Consider the following 21,148-nt stretch of genomic DNA (forward strand, 5'->3'; position numbering starts at 1 on the left):
GTCCCGCATCGGGCTCTCTGCTCAGCAGGGAGCCTGCTTCTCTCTCTCTCTCTCTCTCTCTGCCTACTTGTGATCTCTCTCTGTCAAATAAAATCTTTAAAAAAAAAAGATAACACCTGAGCAAAGACTTGAATGAGGGGAAGAAGGTAGCCTTGTGGCTATGGAGTGAGTTTCAGCAGAGGGAGCAGTTAGGGTCCCTAAACTCCTCAGCTGGAATGTGTCCCATGTGTGTGCACAAGAGTGGGGAGGCCATTATGGCTGAAGAGGAGTTATCCAAAGAAAGAATAATCGGTAAAGTGGGGGTGGAGGGGGCTGAACACATCCTTCTAAGCCTTTAAAAGGACTTTGGCTTTTATCTTAAGGAAGAAGAAAACCATTGCAGCATTTTAAGCATAGGAGATAAATGAGCTGAATTCTTTTGTACCTTATGAGAAGGTAGATAAAGATCATTCTGGTTTCCCTGTTGAGAACAGATTGTAGGAAGGCAAGAGTAGAAGCTAGGTGACAAGTTGGGAGCCCATTGCTGTAATTTAAGATAATGGATGCTCAAATTGGGAGGAACCATGTGGTAAGTGATCAGATTCTGGATGTACTTGAAAAGTCAAGCCTGGAGGAGATCTTGATGAGAGGAAAGGAGTCATGGAGGACACCAAGGGTTTGGCCCGAGTATCTGGAAGGATGGAATTGCCATCAGCTAAGGAGAATTGTGGGTAGGGTAGGTTGTGGAAAAAGGATAAGGAGTTCAGTGTGGACATGGGGAGATGCCCATCAGTTCTCATCAAGACCAAGTAGAGGTATCTAGGTATCTAGGAATGCTGTGGCCTCATCAATCAGTCTTGGAATGGCATCATGTTTCAATAAGTACAGTTCCAAAAGGCAAAGTAGAGAGATAGATGGTGCTATGGCCTGAACATTTGTGTCCCTGCCACCACCTCTTCCCCCAAATTCGTATGTTGGAATTCTAATACCCAGAGGTGACGGTATTAGGAGGTGGGGCCTTTGGGAGGTGCTTATTTCATGAAGATGGAACCCTCAAAAATGGATGACTGCTCTTATGAGGGAGATCCCACAGAGCTCCCTAGCCCCTCCTGCCACATGAGGACACAACAAGAAGTCTGCAGTTCGAAGAGGGCCTTCACCCAACCATGCTGGCCCCCTGGTCTTGGATGTCCAACCTCCAAAACCATGAACAATAAATTCTTGCTTTTTGTAAGCCACCCAGTCTGTGGTATTTTGTTAGAGCAGCCCAAACTAAGAAAAATAGATAAACAAGAAATGTGCTTTATCCTGGTCTCTTCAAGGACTTTAAAGAAGATCCAGGTCGTAATCCTTAGTTTGCTTTCTCATGTCCCCTTTTTCTTTCCTCTACAAGTTCTGTTGTAATCCACACTCTCAGAACCCTCTTCTTGGCAAGCGCATCCGCTCAAAACACTTTCTCATCAGCCTCAGTGTGTTGGCTCCCAGCTCAGAGGTCTCTTCAGGATGTAGATTGACTGAACCTCTTGGAAAGGCAGCAGAATATGCCACCCCAAAATATACCACGTTAGCATAAGGGTTATTTTGAGCTGTAGGTAGTTGAGAAGAAAAAGATACAACAAAAGTTCTCTGCAAAGCAGGTTGTTAATTTGTAAAGGTGTCCCCTCCTCTCTACTAGGAAGGACAGAAGTTAATCACTAGAGACAAGTCTAGACGTGTATCAGCCGAGAGATGGTACTAAAGGAATCGATTGTAACCTGTAAATACTAGCCCTCATTTATCATTAGTTCCTCATATATTTGCCTTTCCAAAATTTGCCACCCCTAACAACTCAAAGTCCTTTTCCTTTGTCTTGCTATTTCTCTAAAAATATACTGTTCTTTGTTAAGATGCTATTTAAGCCCAGGATACTATACCACTCCTGTGAGTTACTCATCACTGAATGCTCCCGTGTGTGTCCATGAAGCACATATTAATAAACTTCTGGTTTGTTCATTTCTTATCCTCTTGTTAATTCTTTGTAATCCACTGTCTTTTGTCACTCTAATTTACAAGGCTCCAGCTGGAGAAAGTAGGAGAGTACGGGGAAGGTTTTTTTCCTCCCCTATAAACTCTTTGCCTCCTTTTTTGTCTCTGCCTTCGCACCATGCCCAGGAAGAAATGTGGCGGGGGTGCCTTGTCAGCATAGGCTGGGGTACAGCTGGGGAGAAAGAAAATTGGACCAGAAATGTTGGGATGCTCACTGGCAGATGAGAGAGCTATGTTCACGTGTGGATGCATGGCAGCCCTTGGCCCGGTGAGGCTATCTCTGTGTCTGGGCCATCTCAAGCCACCGTTTTTTATAGCCGCATCTGGATAAGATCAGGAGACACACTCATAGTGTTACATAATGTGAGCTATTTTATGCACTTGCACTTAAGAAATAATAGCTTTAAGCTCTCTAATTTCTACTCTTTACTAGAGATGAGTACTAATTCTCAGTAATTCATAATTCCTTAGATTCATAGAGTGAGCCCCGTGGACTCTCATATAAGGCAAGGATGTGCGGTTCCATTGCTCATCAGTAAACAGTTCACTCATCAATATTAAATATAGTAAATGGGCCAGGTCCTGAGCTAGACACCAAGACAACTAAGTGAATTGGACCTATTATCTCCATTTTTGGGGTGGAGGTGGTGGGGAGCAGATCACACCAATATTCTGCAATAAGGGCTATCAAGGAAGGGTTCCATCCAGAGCTGGGGGCTGTTCTTTTCCAGTTAAAGGATGGGCCAGTAAGACTTACCCGGGACTTTGCATCTAAAAAAATTATAACCTCTGGTACAGCCAATGTGAAAAACAGTATGGAACCTCCTTAAAAAGTTAAAAATAGAACTACCTTATGCTCTAGCAATCGCATTACTAGGTATTTACCCAAAGAGTACAAAAACACTAATCCAAAGAGTGAGCAAGTGAGTGAGAGAGAAACCCAGAAACAGTCTTTTAATTATAGAGAACAAACTGAAGGTTACCAGAGGAGAGGTGGGTGGGGAATGGGCTAAATAGGTGATGGGTTAAGGAGGGCACTTGATGTAATGAGCACAGGGTGTTGTGTGGAAGTGTTGAATTGCTATATTGTACACCTGAAACTAACATTACACTGTAGGCTAACTTATAGGAATTAATACAAGTTTTAATAAAATTTAAATTAAATAATAAAATAAAACAATAAAACAATAAATTAAAAAATATATAAAGTATAAATATAAATATAAAAAATAAATAAAAATAAAATAAAATAATAAAATAAAAATAAAATAAAATAAAAATTAGATATATAATGTAAGTTTGGGAAATTCTAAGTAAGCTCATGAGGACTTTGTCCAAAGAGGTCATCTACTACGTCCAACTACCCCTGTCTTTGATCTCAGGTTCCATGACTCCCCCAGTGTAATCTCCTGATGGCCTGTTTCATTGCTGCTGTTCCCCACAGCTTGCTGGCTTCAGAATGGCAAGGATGAGTTTGTCTTCATCACAATTGTTTGCCTAAGACCTCAGGGGGCTCAGGAATTGGATGCTTTGCTGAATGAATAGGTGGAGAGGCAGAGGAGTACTTTATTAACAGAAACTACAGTATTGTTTTGAGTTCATCTACACGTTTTAAAAGTGCTACATAATCACTACTGAAAGTTTTCTTTTCTTTTTTAAAGATTTTTATTTATTTGACAGAAAGAGATCACAAGTAGGCAGAGAGACAGGCAGAGAGAGAGAGAGGAGGAAGCAGGCTCCCCGCTGAGCAGAGAGCCTGATGTGAGACTCCATCCCAGGGCCCTGAGATCATGACCTGAGCCGAAGGCAGCGGCCTAACGAACTGAGCCACCCAGGCGCCCACTACTGAAAGTTTTCTTCTTTATTTTATTTTATTTCTTTTCAGTGTTCCAGATTCATTGTTTATGCACCAAACCCAGTGCTCCATGCCATACGTGCCCTTTATAATACCCACCACCAGGTTCACCCAACCCCTCAGCCCCCTCCCCTCCAAAATTCCTATAACCTTTTTAAAAACTATTTTTTTTTCTTTTAAGTAATCTCTCTGCCCAGTGTAAGGCTTAAACTCATGACTCCAAGATTAAGAGTTGCTTGCTCTACTGACTGAACCAGCCAGGAAACCCCTTATTCAATCTTTGAATTTTTTTGTATTTTTTATTATTTTAAAAATTTAAAAGATTTTTGAATATTCAACTTTTTTAAAGCTCAGTTTAGTGAATGGATTTTTTCCAGTGGGATCACATCATTAATCTTATACTGAGAGTTGATAGGGAATCAGATTTGCATCAAAGAAATGTCCCCCCCCTTTTTTAAAGATTTTGTTTATTTATTTGACAGAGATCACAAGTAGGCACAGAGGCAGGCGGGGGGGTAGAAACAGGCTCCCCCCTGAGCAGAGAGCCTGATGCAGGGCTCGATCCCACGACCCTGAGACCATGACACACGCCAAAGGCAGAGGCTCAACCCACTGAGCCACCCAGGGGTCCCCCCTTTTATTTCTAGAGAAATATTTTCTACAGCTGTTTTAGAGGAAAAAGTCGTATGTAAACCAGGACTACCAGTTTTCACCTTGACCTAAAGATATGTATAAATTTTTTTTTAAGATTTATATATTTATTTACAGAGAGAACATAGTTTTGAGGGGTAGAGGGAGAGTGAAACTTAAGCAGACTTCCCACTGAGCACAGAGCCCAGCGTAGGCTCTAACCCATGACACTGAGATCATGACCTGAACAGAAACCAAGAGCCAGATGCTTAACTGACTGCCCAATAAAGATATATATAAGATTTTTTAAAAAGAAACATAATGTTCTCTGTTCATTTTATTTAACAAGGTAAGTACATTTTCTAATGTAAATAAAATACAAATTCATATAGACAATTAAAAAGAAAAAACATATTTTGATGTATTTTCTTCCAAAAATTTTTCCATGTCTGGTTTTTTTTTTTTTTAACAACCATGATCATTTTAAATAAAATTCTTAAGTGTGAAGAGTAAAATCTTGGGAACCAGTCTAATTGCCTTTCTAAGATTCTGAAAGATTCATCCAAATAAGAAAGTTAAGCAATATAATTAAATGGGCACAGTAACTGGGTCGATGTAGGGTGATAAAATCCTCCACACAGTGAAAATAAAGCCTAAAGTGATACTCAACAAATAGAACATAAACTCAGGCAGTTATGGCTGATACAGAGAGGTGAAGAAGAACCTAGAAGCCCCACTGGGCCTTTAAAGTGTATCAAAAACAAGAGCCACCCTCGCTAATCTGTGATAGTCAGCAAGATGCCCAGGCAATAAAAGGAAGCATCAGGAGAACAAAGGTATGGTGGGGGAGTTAATGATGTCTTTGCATCAAATTAATATATGAAAGTGAATTAAAATACATCCTTGAGACTGGCAGCATTTACCTCTGTGTCGGCGGGGGGGGGGACCGGGGAGCCAAGAATCTACATTGTTCCTCAAATTAAGTAATTTGTCATGGGAAACAGACTATGTTTATAAATATGGTCAGTTCTACACTTTACTTTGTCGGTTGATGTTGAGAATAACCCAAATAATGTGTGACCGTAAATTGTTGAGAAAAGAAAAAGAAGGCAAAATTCTGTTTTGGTGGCAGTAGTCTTCAGAGCCCTGTCTCCTCCTCCCCCAATGGACATTTTTAGGGTTGCACAGGAGGCAAAACTTTTCTTTTACCCTCTTAGGAACTCTGACTGGACCTGAGAATTAAGTGGACATAAGACAGAATAATAAAAGAAAAGCAACAAATTTATTTTTATAAGTACATGGGAGCCTTCACAGGAAAATGAAGACCCAAAAAGTGGGAAGGCCTACATTTTTATATACTAGATTGAACAAAGAGTAGTAATTACAGAAAAGTAGCTAAAATGTAGGAAGAGACTAAAGGAAGATAAGGGTAACTTTGACAATGTTTGTATAAATTCTTCTTGGCCTTGACTCCTTTTCTCTGGTCATGAGAAGGTTCTTTTCCTCCCGGTGCAGGGAAGGCCTGTTATATATGGGTGTTTTATCTCCTGTTTTTTCAGGGGGGGAAAGGGGAAGTCAGAGCGCATTTCTTACACCTGTTGTTTTTCAAGTGCCTTTAACTCAAAATAGTCAATATGTTAAACTGCCATGTTTTGGGGTGCCATGCTCTGAGCCCACTCATTAAGTCCTGCATTGCCCTCAGTCTCACTCTGGGGAGCCCAGATGGGTTTTAGTGTGGATGTACAAGGTGATGGTAATGGCCTGTGGTGGGACATGAGGAAGTCAAAATGTGCATAAGAGTAAAACCCACTCAAAGCTCTATCCTTTGCACTGATGGTTACCAGAGGGGAGGTGGTGGTGGGTGGTGGTGGTGGATGAAACAGGTAATGACGGGGATTAAAAGTACACTTATCAGAGCACCTGGGTGGCTCAGTGGGTTAAAGCCTCTGCCTTCGTCTTGGCATGATCTCAGGGACCTGGGATTGAGCCCTGTGTCGGGCTCTCTGCTCAGCAGGGAGATTGCTTCTCTTCCTCTCTCTTTGCCTGCTTCTCTGCCTACTTGTGATCTCTGTCAGGTGAATAAATAAAATCTTTTTTAAAAAAAAGATTTTATTTATTTTATTTGACAGACAGAGATCACAAGTAGGCAGAGAAGCAGGCAGAGAGAGAGAGGAGGAAGCAGGCTCCCTGCTGAGCAGAGAGCCCAATGCGGGGCTCGATCCGAGGACCCTGGGATCATGACCTGAGCAGAAGGCAGAGGCTTTAACCCACTGAGCCACCCAGGCATCCCTGAATAAATAAAACCTTAAAAAAAAAAAAGAGTACACTTATCATGGTGAGCACTGAGTAATATACAGAATTGTTGAATCACTATATTGTACACTTGAAACTAATACAACACTGTATGTGATCAACACTGGAATTAAATTCTTAATAAATAATAATTAATTTTTTAAAAAATTTATTTGACAGAGAGAGATCACAAGTAGGCAGAGAGGCAGGCAGAGAGAGAGAGAGGAGGAAACAGGCTCCCCACTGAGCAGAGAGCCCGATGTGGGACCCGATCCCAGGACCCTGAGATCACGACCCGAGCCGAAGGCAGCGGCCCAACCCACTGAGCCACCCAGGCACCCAAGTAAGTAAGTAAGTAAATAAATAAATATCTCTAACCTTTGCTCCTCTCTTAATTGGTTTTACCACTGGTGCCTGAAGCACATGACCTTTAGGGGGTCTGAGCCTGGAGGAAGTTCCCCTGGGCTCCACTAACTCTGGCTTCTGTTGACAGGCATGACTATAGTCTCGATATATGTGGCCAACATCACCCATCCTTCCATTACATATAACTTGCCCATTCCCGCATGTAAGAGAGTACAAACTTTATTTAACTCACAACTTAGAACAACAGCAGCAAAAAGACTCCTGCAGATGTCATGGTAAAAGTAAAAGTGTTCACAGAAGCCAATTTTTCTCCTGACAAACAAGGACACTCCTTTGTAACTATAATATAACCATCAAAATTGGGAAATTGACAGTGATAAATTATGCTGGGGGGATTTTCTTCTACCATTTTACATTTGAAGCGGGAGGTGGGGGGAGCTGTGAATTAACTGACAATAGATTAACAGGAGGAAGGTTTGTTATGTATGTGGAAGGTTTCAGAGGAAGAGGTAAGCTGGGGATGCCTGGGTGGTTCAGTTAAGTGTCTGACTTTGGTTCAGTTTGTGATCCCAGGGTCCTAGGATCTAACCCCATGTTGTGCTCCTTGCTCAGCAGGGAGCCTGCTTCTCTCTCTGCCTGCTGTTTCCCCTGCTTGTGGTCTCTCTCTCTCTCTCTCTCACAGGTGAATAAATAAAATCTTTATTAAGAAAAAAAAAGAAGAGGTAACCTAGACAGCTTAAGGTAGGTATTTATACATCGGTTTAATAAGGGGGCAGGTAGTTGTGTTTAGGGCTTCAAAGGATGTAAGGTTGGGATTGAAGCTTGTTGACACAATTTTTGGAATGTGCTGGTGTTCAAGGTAAGGCCTCCCTGATTGGAGACCTCTCTGGCAGGGGCTGTGACAGCTGACTCTCCCAAAGTTCTGACAGTCAGATAAGGGAAAATTGACCACATAGGAGTTCTTTGGGCATTTGCTATAGCTCACATGTTTCCACTTTGAAGTAATCTGCGTGTCATTCTTGTGTGATATCAGTCCCACAGCAGTCACCTAATCCATAGTCCCCCTTCATGTTTTGTCAACTACTCCACTGGCATCCTTTATAGCAAAAGGATCGAATCCAGAGTCACGATTGCATTTAGTTGTCATATCTCTTTGTTTTTCTTTGGTCTAGAAGAGTTCCTCAGGAACGCTTTCAGGATCTTGAAGGCTTTGAAGATAATAGGCCAGTTATCTTGGCAAATTGTAGTAAAAGTATTTTTATCTAACCATCCGTTCATCTATAAGGGAGGAATAAAAATCCTTGCTCCTTTAGTCTTCTAAGTTCTTGGTTGGGACCCTTGTAACAAAAAGCAGATTAACAGGAGAAAAACAAACAGAAGCTCATTACCATGTACGTCTAATTTATACACAGGAGAAACTCAGAGTAACTCAAGGAGATGCTTTAGAACTCTGGCTTATGTAGCATCTTCAACAAAGAACAATAAATTTGTAGAGAAATGCAGGACAAAAGGAAGTAGTTTTAGGTTTCCAAGGGTGGCAAACTATGGGAAGCTGAATATATGGCAGGAAACCAATGGAATAAGGTTTGTTTATGGATTTCTTCACTGTCACCTGGTAAGAGTCTGTCTTCAAAGAAGGAGAATTTATATCCTGTCTTTACACAGCATAGGAGGAGGGCAGAGAGACCTTTCTTGCATTTGCTAATTGTTTTCAGTGCAAAATAATTTTATGGGTAAAAATTCTGTTTTTCTTCAACTCATTAATTAATTTATTTGGGATAAGTAATTGATTAGCTACTACAGAGGGTTGAGCTCTGTCAAGCACTGGGACACATACAGGGCACTAGATGGTTGTGGATCTTTCCTTGGGAGAGGCCATTTATCCCTAGAGTAGTTAAGAAGATAGATTCTGGATTCAGGATTCCTGGGTTCAGGTCCAGCTCTACTACTTATTCCCATTAGAATCTTGGGTTTGTTACTGAATCTTTACATGCCTCACAGAAAGAGGGAAGGTCAATAAAAATACCTACCACATAAGATAGACATTTGCTTAGATGAGTTAATACTGGCATCTCAGTATATATCAGTGATCTGAATCTAAAAATTAGATTTTCTGTGTGAAGATGCTGAGTTCTATTTCACATTATTTTAAAAAGAAAAAAATTATAATACATTACACATCAATTCAAGATCCCAATTTCTGAAATCTTAACTAAAATACACTTAAACAACTGAAGGAATCAGAGTATTCCACCCCAAAATATGCCACTTTGGGATAAGAGTTATTTTGAACAATGGCATCTGAGTTTCTAAGCAGTCTTGTCTGCCTAAAAGATGAGTCTTACAAAAGAGCTCAATAGTTATAAATACCATCCCTGGGAGCAACTCTAATATTCTCTTCTTGGAGATGATGTCAGGTTTCATGACATCCAGATAGACATTGTCACAAACTGTCATATCTTCCATCTATTTTTCTTTTTTTTTTTTTTAAAGATTTTATTTATTTATTTGACAGAGAGAGATTACAAGTAGGCAGAGAGGCAGGCAGAGAGAGAGGAGGAAGTAGGCTCCTTGCAGAGCAGAGAGCCCGATGCGGGACTCGATCCCAGGACCCTGAGATCATGACCTGAGCAGAAGGCAGTGGCTTAACCCACTGAGCCACCCAGGCGCCCTCCATCTATTTTTCTAAAGGTATATTTATTTTTCTTTTATTTTTTAATTTTTTAAAAAATTATTATTATTTAAGGATTTTATTTATTTATTTGATGGACAGAAATCACAAGTAGGCAGAGAGGCAGGCAGAGAGAGAGAGGGAGGAAAGCAGGATCCCCACTGAGCAGAGAGCCCGATATGGGGCTCGATCCCAGGACCCTGAGATCATGACCTGAGCGGAAGACAGAGGCTTAACCCACTGAGCCACCCAGGCACCTCTAAAGGCATATTTATTTTTCAAAAAGCATTTGCATAAGTGGCCTTTCTCCCCTTCTTTCTAAGAAGTCATTTGTTCTCCCAGAAGTGCTTCTCTGTTCCTCCCCCTCCCCTATTAAGATGATATATAAACTCTAAATTCTGTCTCATTGAGTCTCATTTTTCAGTGAACTCCATATATATGTGAATAAAAATCTATCTTTTCTCCTGTTAATCATTTTTTGTCAGTTTTTAATTTTTAAAAATTTTAAAAAGATTTTATTTATTTGAAAGAGAGAGACAGAGATAGCATCAGAGAGAGCAAGAGTGGGAGGAGAGGGAGAAGCAGGCTCCCCGCCAAGCAGGGACCCCAAAATAGGGTAGGATTCCAGGAGCCCAGGATCATGACCCAAGCTGAAGGCAGACAGCCAACTGACTGAGCTACCCAGGGACTCCTCTTTTGTCATTTTAATTTGCAGGTTCTCAAGACGTAACCTATGAGAAAAAGGTTTTTTCTTTTCCTTCACACACCTATGTACTAGTAACAATGGTCACACTAGGATGCAAAGTGTTTAAAATACTATCACCAAAGAATTAAAACAGTTGCTTTATGTACAGTAACATCTCTTCTATTGTAATTACTGTTTTTATTCCTTTAATTTCTTATCAACTCTTCTCTTCAAAACTTTCTGAACTTTTCACATACTCATTGTACAGCTCTCAGCAAAAATAGTGGCTCAATATGGAAAGCATTCGTATCTGCATTCAGGACAGGTGCCAGTGACAAAGCATGACTCACTCTGAGCATGACACTGTGAGGTCACTTTGAGCATCAGCAACATCGAAAGACTATGCCCCCTCTGTGGATACTCCCTGTGCTTTTCAAAATGTCTATGAGTGTTGCTGCTGTTCTACCACTTGAATTTGGAAGGTAACTGGAAAACTTCCCCCCTCAGTTTTTGCTAAACTGCATTGAACTTTTGGAGATACAAATATAAAATTTTCCGTCAGCTTAAAACAAACTCTAAATTGAGAGATACATATATTCTGTGAAGTTTGGGTATTAAAAAACAGAAGATGTTGTTTCTGGGAGATAATTTGGCAGGCAATGCTTGCATATATAAAGCTTTTACGGTAGAGCTTGGCACAAAGAAATTATTAGCTATTATTATTTACCTCTGTGGACACAACATTCTAGTGGAGATGGAAGGCAAGAAAACAGATGGATAAGTTTTCTATAGACTGTGGTAAGTTTTCTGAGGAGATTGAGTACCATGCTAGAGAATAATGGGGGAACGACCTTCTTCGTGAAGGTAGTCAGGTTAAGCCTCCTTGGGGAAGTGACAACTAAAAATAAACCCAAGGGATGAAAAGAAGCCAGCTATGAGGGCATCTAGGGTGAAGCATTCCAGGTAGAGGCAAGAGCAAATCCCAGAGCAAAGGTGAGATAGAGCTGCTGGAAGCCCTGTTAGTGGAGTCGTAACAAGTCTACGTGATGAGGCCAGAGAGATGGGCAGGCAGAGGTCACGCAGAATCTTGGAGATTGTAGTAGAGTTTGGATCCTATTCTAAGTGCAATAAGAAACTATTAAGAATTTTAAGTGAAAGGATGAGATGGTCTGATCTATGTTTTTGGATCACCTTGCTGAGGAGATTGGGGGAATAGAAGTTTCAGGTGGGAGCTGGGAGACCAAATTAAGAAGTTACTCATTAATTCAGGTAAGAGATGAGATGACATTGAAGATGGATAGGAGAGGTCAGAGATGAGGATTACTGTGGAGGAAGAATTATTGGACTTGCTGTCAGGTGAAGGAAACAGATGACTCAGGGATGACAACTCAGATTTCTGGCTTTGATAACTGGGTAAGTAGTGATGCTATTGATAGAGGGAAGGAAGACTGACTATAAGAATGTTTGCCATGTTATCTCTAAAGTTTGGGCATGTCCACACACAGAAACTCTGAAAATGATACTCCCTGTGTCTCTTGGGAGGCGTTATTTATAAATGACAGCATGTTGCACAATGACAAGATGGCATAAAGGTTCTGTATGACACAGTACAGGAGAAGCCTGAATTAATGTTGATTTGCTTCAGTTCCTTTTGATAGCATCTGGTGACTTCTGCTTTGGTTCTTCTGTACAGTCCTGGTTTTAATATATGGCTTTTTGTTTTTGTTTGTTTTGCCTTATTGCGTAGAAGCAGGAAACTTGTGGCTCTTCTGGTTGTATAAACTAAACATCAGAGAAGTCTGCTGTTGTTCCCCAGTGGGAATCTCTACTTCTTCTTGACCATTAAACAGAGCTATGGTGGTTAATTACATATGACCTTTCTGAAGAGGTTAAGTGTAGGATAATTGCTGATGAATGGTCCAAAAAAATTGTAGGCCACTACTGAAGGGTAGCAGAATATGTCACCCCAAAATGTACCACTTTGGAATAAGAATTATTCTGAGCTGGAGGCAATTGAGAAAAGGCAGATACAGTACAAGAAAAGCTCTCTGCCCTCCCCCATTACCTAAAAGGAGGGCATAAATTTGTAGAGGTGTCCCCTGCTCCCCTCTCTATCAGGAAGGACAGAAGTTAACCATTGGAGACAACTCTAGATCCTTATGAGCCCAGAGACGGAACCAGAGTCATCTACATATCAGATTGTACTAATTAGCCCTTATCTTCCATTATTTTCTCCCATCCAAGTACTAACCAGGCCCGACCCTGCTTAGCTTCCGAGATCAGACGAGATTGGGCGCGTTCAGGGTGGTATGGCCATAGACTCTTCCATTATTTTCTCAATGTTCGCCTTCCCATAATTTGCTGCCCTAGCAACTTAAAGTCCTTTTCCTTTGTCTTACCCTTCTCTAAAATTCTTTGTTCTTTTTCTAAGACGAAATACCTCTTTGAGGGCTCTTTTGTATATGCACAACAGACATGTTAACAAACTCCTGTTTTCTTTTCCTCTTGTTTATCTGTCTTTTGTCATTTTAACTTAAGAACCCCAGCCAGGGATTTGAGGAGGCTGGAGGGAAAAAGGTTTTTTTCCCTTCCTTACATGACAAAGAACAGAAAGTGTATACCAAGAGCCCCAGGAATAGCAGGGTAGTTCTGGTAGGGAGAGGCCAGAGAGCTGGCTGCCTCATTTTCCAGTATGCTTGCTTAATCAGACCAAGGCTTCAGTGAGCCTTGGTTTCTCCATCTATGAAATGTTGTTTTGGGAGGTGGAGGGGAATAGAACAAGAATAAAACAAGGTAGAATATGGGAGCACCTGGGTGCTCAGTCGGTAAAGTGTCTGCCTTCCACTCAGGTCATGATACCAGAGTCCTGGGATTGAGCCCTGTGTAGGGCTCCCTGCCCAGTGGAGTGTTTTCCTTCTCCCTCTTCCTCTCTCCCTGCTCATGGTCCCTCTCTCTCTAATAAATAAATAAAATCTTAAAAAAAAAAAGGTAGAACATGATAACAGAATATCCTGATTAGGTTATAGAAACAACCCTTGAAACTCCATGGCTTTGTGACTTAGCAACCAAAGTAGATTCAGATGTTGGTCATCAGGGGTACTCTTTCTGGAGACTCTGAGAACCATATTGCCATCTTTTTGTGATGTAGCTCAACATGTAGCCTCTAAGATTATTGAAAAAAGGGAAGAGAGGATGTAGAACTGCATGATATATTTTAATGTTCAGACCAGGGAGTGAATTAATTATGTCTGTTTTACCCATCTCCCATTATTGGCCAGTACAGAGTCATCAGGTCCAAAAGAACTTCAAGGTAAGCTGAAAAATGTAGTGCCCCATAAGAGAAAAATAAAATTTGGTGAAATAATGGCATTGTCTCAATCACATTTAAGTGAATGTGTTTTTTAAAATATGGTCTCCAGCTTTTCTCTGGTGATGGTGCTTGAAATGACTTAACCAGGGAAGGAAGTTCGTAAGTAAAGGGTATACATGGGCCACAGATGGATACCCCCCTCTGAATAACAGAGATGACTGTGCTTTTTTGAGGGGACAGAGGAGTAAGAGTGAGAGGGGCAGTGGAAGGTGGACGGATGAGGGATGGGCTTCGAAAGAGGAAATACCTTAGTTGGTAAAGTTCATAACTGGGATGAAAGTGTGGCTGGAGAAGAAAGTTTTATGTCTGAACCAAAAGCAAATGTCATGTTTAAGAGTCAACAGTTTGATAGCCAACAGAAAGGCAAAGTTTACAATGTTCATCTGAGGGCAGGAAGTTCCAAAATGAAGATCTTTTATGCAAATAGGAAGGAAGAGCTATTACTAGAAAGCATTTCCAAGTTAAATGTTAAGATAGGAGGCGGCAATAAATGGAAATTTGTAGGCTGATTTATGCAAGTTAGGAAAATTAAACCCTGTCTCATCCTCTGATGTTCAAAGACATGGGACAAGCACTCTGGGGACTAGAGTTCTGCTGACAGACGTGTCATCTTTCCAGGATAAAAACCACCTCTGCAAGAAGTCTTTAAGAAGGGGAAATTGTGGCAGGGGTTGGGAGTGGGAGCACCTGGCTGGTTCAGTCCGTGGAGTGTCGGACTCCTGTCTTCAGGGTTGTGAGTTCGAGGCCCACACTGTGTGTGCAGATTACTTAAAAGTAAAATCTTAAAAAAAAAAGTGGGGGGGGGAATTGGGGTCCTTGTGTAGGGGAGGAAAGAGAATTTCCCTTCTATCTTCCTTAGTTCTTGGCTGAGGCCCTATAACACAAGATTAGCAAGAGAAAAACAGAACTTTAGATAGGTGGGACACACCAAGGAAAAAAATGAGAAACCTGAGTAGAACTACAGCTGAAATATCACTTTCAGCCGACCACAAAAGAGTGTGGGGAGATCTCCATCGGTAAGTCTCTGGTGACTTAGATTTTCTGCACAGACAGGGCGACCCACTTGCAAATGGAAATCTTCTTTATAAATGTGAACGTCCCTTACAACACCCCACTGCAACAGAGTGACTTTGACTCTCTTTTCAGAGCTTCTCCTGTGTCCGCTCTTTCTTAAAATAATTAACTCAAGATAATCTTTATACCCAAGAGGCATATTTTGGGATGACGCTTTCTGCTATCCTCCCATAGTCTCGCTCCACCCCTGTGAGCTTCTCTCTCACCACCATCCTCCTCACCATACTATGGCCACATTGATGTTCACTGTTCTTTGGACGCTGTGGCTGCGCTCCAACATCCCAGCACTTGCTCTGGCTCTTCCCTTAGCCCAGAAAGCTTTTCCCTGAGACATCCGCGCTCAGCTTCTCAATGATGCGCACCCCGCCCATTCTCTTGAATATCTTCAAACCTACTGAATAGTTTACTTTTTATGCTGATTGTTATTCTTCTCCTATTTGAATGTTAGCTGCCCAAAGTCAGAGATTCTTCATGATTTTCTTCACTGATCTATCCCAAGAACCTAACAGAGGCACAAAAAAGTTTGTTGCATTGAACAGATCCCACATATTACTAATAGCTCCTAATGAGTTCATTGGTGGAGGGGGTTTGTTTTTCCTCTTAAACACCTGCTGGGAACAGAGATTGCTTGTGTTGCCCTAAATGAGGAGGGAGGGGTGCAGCAGGGGAAGCCAGAATTAGGAGGAAATTTAGTGTGAATGTTTAAAGGGTCTTTTTGTGTTGCTGATTTTATATTTTAGGCTCTGACCAATAGGGATAGCATTATTTAAGCCATAATTTTTAGTTTTGAAAGCAATTTCTGTGGAATGTTTTTCTTTCCCTCTTAAACAAGTGATCCCTGTAAAGAACATAAGCTTCAGTTTTAGCTGAAGAGAAAAGCCTGTAGGAGGAGATAAAACAGAAACCAGCATTTCCACTGGATCGCTCACTACCTGGTCTGTTTGAAGAGCAGACGTGTTTGGACAGTGGTACTTAATGAGATCATTTCTGTTACTGTTTGTGAAGGGCTTAGCTTTGCCTACTTCTCCTCCTCTGGGACTTAAGAACTTGGGACATATTAGAATGCTTTTAAAAAAATTAAATACAGGGTTCCAGTTGCTTTGATGAGGTACAAGGGGCCATTGAAATTAATTTTAGAACTATAGGTGAGCACTTACTGAATATTTGTGAAAATACAAATATGTATTGAGTCAACATTTTATACATAAACTACATTTTATACAAAATTACATGAAAAAATGGAGGTATAGGTAATGTATGATATTATGTTCATTTCAGGTGAAACATAGCAATTTGGCATTTGTATACATTACAAAATGTTTTCCACAAAATTACCTTTGGATGACATCGCGGTGGTGGGGGTGGGGATGGGGGGTTGTTTGGAAACATTATCTCTGCTCTAGAAACATTTAAACCTTCCCTTGAATGAATGCCCAGAGTCTTACCTTTGCTGCGTGGCCTGCTAGCCTTGGCATTCAGGGTGGAATCCACATTTGTTTAGCAATCCCTTAAATTTCTCAGCATGAAAAAGAACCCTTTCATCCTCTAAGTACCAGTGCGGAGGACACTTCTGCCTCATTCAGTTACATTCCAGAAGATCTGGGGGAGATTAGCTAGGACATGAATTTTAGGTGCAGTCCTTGCATGCCTCAGGCTCTGTGTTCTTCCCTCCCCTGTCTTTGCTGTTCAGGACTTAGCAAGTCCGCCCACGCTCTACGTTGGGCATTATATCAAAATTAATTGTACTGCTAGGCTCTGGACGTTAATTTTAGTGTATTCAGACTTGGTAAGAGCAGCGGTACATTTATTTACCATTGTGCTTCAACTTGTAATTCTTTACCCAATAACGTTGGTAGATTAGCCCCCTGGGGCTGCTTTATTAGAAAGTCAGCTGTAAGAAATAGCTCCTACCCTACATAATTACTTTGTCACAACAGTCAGAATTTTAGTAAGCAAACTGATACAAATGAGAACGAAGTCCTTCATCTTAGGCTGAGTCTGATTATTTTACTCCACAGCTGTGGGCAGTACTACCATTTTTCTTCAACAGTGCTAGTGATATTCATTATTATACAGTTGGCCCTTGAACAATGTGGGTTTGGATTGCATGGGGCCACTTATACATGGATTGTTTTCATTAAATACAGTACTATAAATGTACTTTTTTTCTCTATGAATTTCTTTTTTTTTTTTTTTTAAGATTTTATTTATTTATTTTACACAGAGGGGGGGGCAGCGAGAGAGGGAACATGATCACGGGGAGTTGGAGAGGGAGAAGAAGACCCTCCCCACCCCCCCACCCCCCCCACTGCTGAGCAGGGAACATGACACGAGGCTCGTTCCCAAGACCCTGGGATCATGACCTGAGCCAAAGGCAGACACTTTAACGGCTGAGCTACCCAGGCATCCCTACTATGAATTTAATAACATTCTTTTAGTTTCTAACAAAAGTGTTGTATATATTCTTGCTAAGCCTTCTGGTCAACAGTAGACTATTAGTAATTAAGTTTGGGGGGGGAGTCAAAATTTATATATGTGGATTTTTGTTTTACTTTTGTTTTATTATTATTTTTAAAAGATTTTATTTATTTATTTGACAGAGATCAGAAGTAGGCAGAAGCAGGCAGAGAAGAGGAAGCAGTCTCCCTGCTAAGCAGAGAGCCCAATGCGGGGCTGGATCCCAGGACCCAAAGATCATGACCTGAGGCTTAACCAACTGAGCCACCCAGGTGCCCCATATGTGGCTTTTTGACTGCATGAGCTTTGACGCCCCAACCCCCGCATTGTTCAAGGGTTTACTGTGTTCTATAACCTGGGGAGCAACAAACTTAAGGGTTTTTCCTTGAGGGGAGAGACCTAGGTTTGGCTATTTGTGATGGGAGTGTTACTTTGCATTCTGACTCCAATCGGATGAGTCCCTTCCTCATCCCCAGTAATAGATCCCTCAGACAGAAGTCTCCTGACCTGTTTTCCTCAGAATCTAGTCAGGGAAGTACTTAAACCAAACTGTTTGTCCCGAAAGAGGGTTATTTTTGAAGAACCCCCTCCCCCCAAGGAAGGAAATACCTACTTCCCCTAAGTCATTATACACCTGTGAATATACAGACTGCAGTTTACCTTCTGATTCCCAGATATAAGAGAGCGCCATACTCTGCTTCCCACTGGGCTGGCTGAGAGGCCTGGAGTGCCAGTGGCTCGTGGCTTCCATGACAGGAAACTGTCAGTCCACGCTAGGAGAACTGGGGACACGATATGAGGAGGTGAGTGTGGGGCGGGAAGCAAAGTCAAATTAATATGAAAAGCAATGTAAAGGTTAAATTGCCTGAAAAAAAAAATTACAGTTTTTAAGGTCTGGTAGAAAGTTAGTTATTTCCCAATCCTCAAGATGTCTAAAAATCTACCTTAAAAATTTCAAATTTTAAATGGCCGAGGAGCCAGAACATGTGACAATTCAGGAGTGTTTATTATTAATAGATACAAATGTTTCATTTTTACAGATTTGTTAGCTATCTGGAAGAAGTATTTGGTAATAGGCAAAATATTCTTCCCTTTTCAGCCACCATCATGCAAAGCATCATGTTAATATAATACTTTTATGTAGTTTATGATAGAAAAGATAGGGCAGACTACAAAAAAACCCTAAGAATTAATGATGTCTGTCAGTATGCGGTCTTCTTCGGCACTTTTCGATGACCCTAGGACTGGGCTGGCCCATTCTTAGGTTTTGGGTAGTTGTCCAATGGGACCCAGACATAGCTGGGCCCTTTTACCTGGGATCATTAAAGTCCACCCAGCTGAGGCAGAGAGAGAGAGAGAGAGAGAGAGAGAGAGAGAGAGAGAGAGTAAATGAAAGGTAAAGGAAAAGAGAGAAAAGGAAAGGGTAAATGATTTGATATATAAATATAAAAGTGATGATGTAGCCATCATAAGAAATGAAATATTTTTAACTTTCCAACATCTGCTCTATAGTTTAATTTTAATTTTATTCTGAATTTTGTGGATGGGGTCAGTTCACCTTTTAGATGAATCTTCTAGGTCTTGCCTGACCAGTGGGCCAATCAGATGGGATCCATTACGGCAGATTTTACAGGTGCCTCCTGTTGCACTAAAAGGGGTTAGCTTCTTTTATTCCACTATGCGTGATAGAAAGAGGCTCACACAGTCAAGAGAGTGAGTGAACGGGGCACCTGGGTGGCTCAGCTGGTTAAATGTCTCACTCTTGATTTCAGCTCAGGTCATGGTCTCAGGGTCCTGGGATCCAGTCCCATATGGGGGGGGGCCCACTCAGTGGGGAGTCTGCTTCAGATTCTCTCTCTCCCTCTCTGTCTGCCCCTCCCCCTGTGTGCGTGCTCTCTCTCTCTCTCTCAAATAAATAAATCTATCTTTAAGGAAAAAAAGAGAGAGTGAGTAATCAAACACAACTCCTGGGACTTATATTTGGCAACAGTGAAAAGCCAACAAATGGGTAAAACCTACTTGACAAGTTCCTCCAGTTTCTGCAAGGTAATCAGGGCAAACATGAGACTGAAGGAGAGGAGGTATTTCAGACCTCCTCTCCTTCAGAATACCTTTAGGTATTTCTGATCCTTCTGTGTGTGTGTGTGTGTGTGTATAGGGTCTTGCCCACACGGCCTCTTGGGGTGGTCTGGGCTGTGTTAGAGAACACCTTCAGTTTCTCTGACAGAGTCCAGGGTGGAACCAATGTGGAAAATGATGACTTATTGGTAAAATGTAACCATATTCCTCTTCAGCTCTCTTAGACTGGATGTATTAATTCTTTTTGTGTGTGGAGTTCATGGGTTGAGAAGAAAGAGCTGGTCCCTCTGCTCGTCAGGCACAACATTCCTTGAGCCCGTGAGAGGAAAGAATAGTGACTGGGAAATACCCCACACATCACCAAGCTTGGAGCTCTCTGAGAATTGAAATCTTTCCCGTCTCTGGGTTCCTTCACAGTGCTTTATTCTAGGCTCTGCTGACACCAGGGTGGCTTTTACTTCCTGGTCCAGTGCTATAGCTTCTCATAGTTGATTCTCTTCAGGACTTGAATAGTCAGGTTGTTTGCGAATTCTTGGGTTGGTCTGGCTTCAGGACTTGAATAGTCAGGTTGTTTGGGAATTCTTGGGTTGGTCTGGCTTCCTTCCTAGGGCCTTGAGGGTTTTTATACAGAGCTTTCTATTTCTTCATTTTTCAGACAGAGAAGATTCTTCCAAGGAAACAGGGAGGGGAAAGATAGAAAACACACTGATTTAGAAAAATAGATGTATTTTTGTTTTAGAGAATGAGAAGACAAGCCACAGGCTAGGAGAAAATATTTGCAAAAGTCACGTTTGATAAGGGGCTGGTATTCAAAAAATATAAAGAACTCTTAAAACTCAGCAATAAGGAAAGAACTCAATTGAAAAAAAAAAATGGCCAAAACATCTGAACAGACACCTCACTAAAGGAGATGAATAGATGACAAATGAGCATATGAAAAGATGCTTGTTGTCACCTGTCACTAGAGATTTGCAAACTAAAACAATGAGATACCACTGCACAGCTGTTAGAATGGTTAAAATCCAAAACACTGACAATACCAAATGCTGACGAGGCTGTGGGGCAATAGGAATTTTCATTCATGACTAGTGGGGATTCAAAATGGTGCAGCCACTTTGGAAGACAGCTTGGCAGTTTCTTATAAAACTAAACATACTCTTACCAGATGGTCCAGGGATCACACTTCTGGGTATGAAAAGGTACGTCCACAGAAAAATCCCTGTACATAGATATTTACAGCAGCTTTATTCATAGTTGTTGAAACTGGAAGCAACCAAGATGCCCTTCTGTATGTGAATATATAAATAAGCTGAGGGACAGCTAGATCATAGAATATTACTCAGCACTAAAAAGAAATGAGCTGTCAGACTGCGAAAAGACAGGGAGGAACATCAAATGTGCATTGCTAGCTGAAAGAAGCAATCTGAAAAGTCTACATACTGTATGATTCCAACTATGTCACATTCTGGAAAAGGTAAAGTTATGGAGATGCTAAAAAGATCAGGGTTTTCTGGGATTTGGAGAGGAACTGTGAACAGGTGGAACACTGAGGATCTTCAGGACCGCAAATCTAGTCTATATGATGTTGTACTGTTGGATACATGTCATTATGCATTGGTCAAAACCCATAGAAAGTACAACACAAAGAGTGAACCCTAGTGTAAA

The sequence above is a fragment of the Neovison vison genome, chromosome 1 (assembly GCF_020171115.1).
Source record: "Neovison vison isolate M4711 chromosome 1, ASM_NN_V1, whole genome shotgun sequence".
NCBI classification, from domain to species: Eukaryota; Metazoa; Chordata; class Mammalia; order Carnivora; family Mustelidae; genus Neogale; species Neogale vison.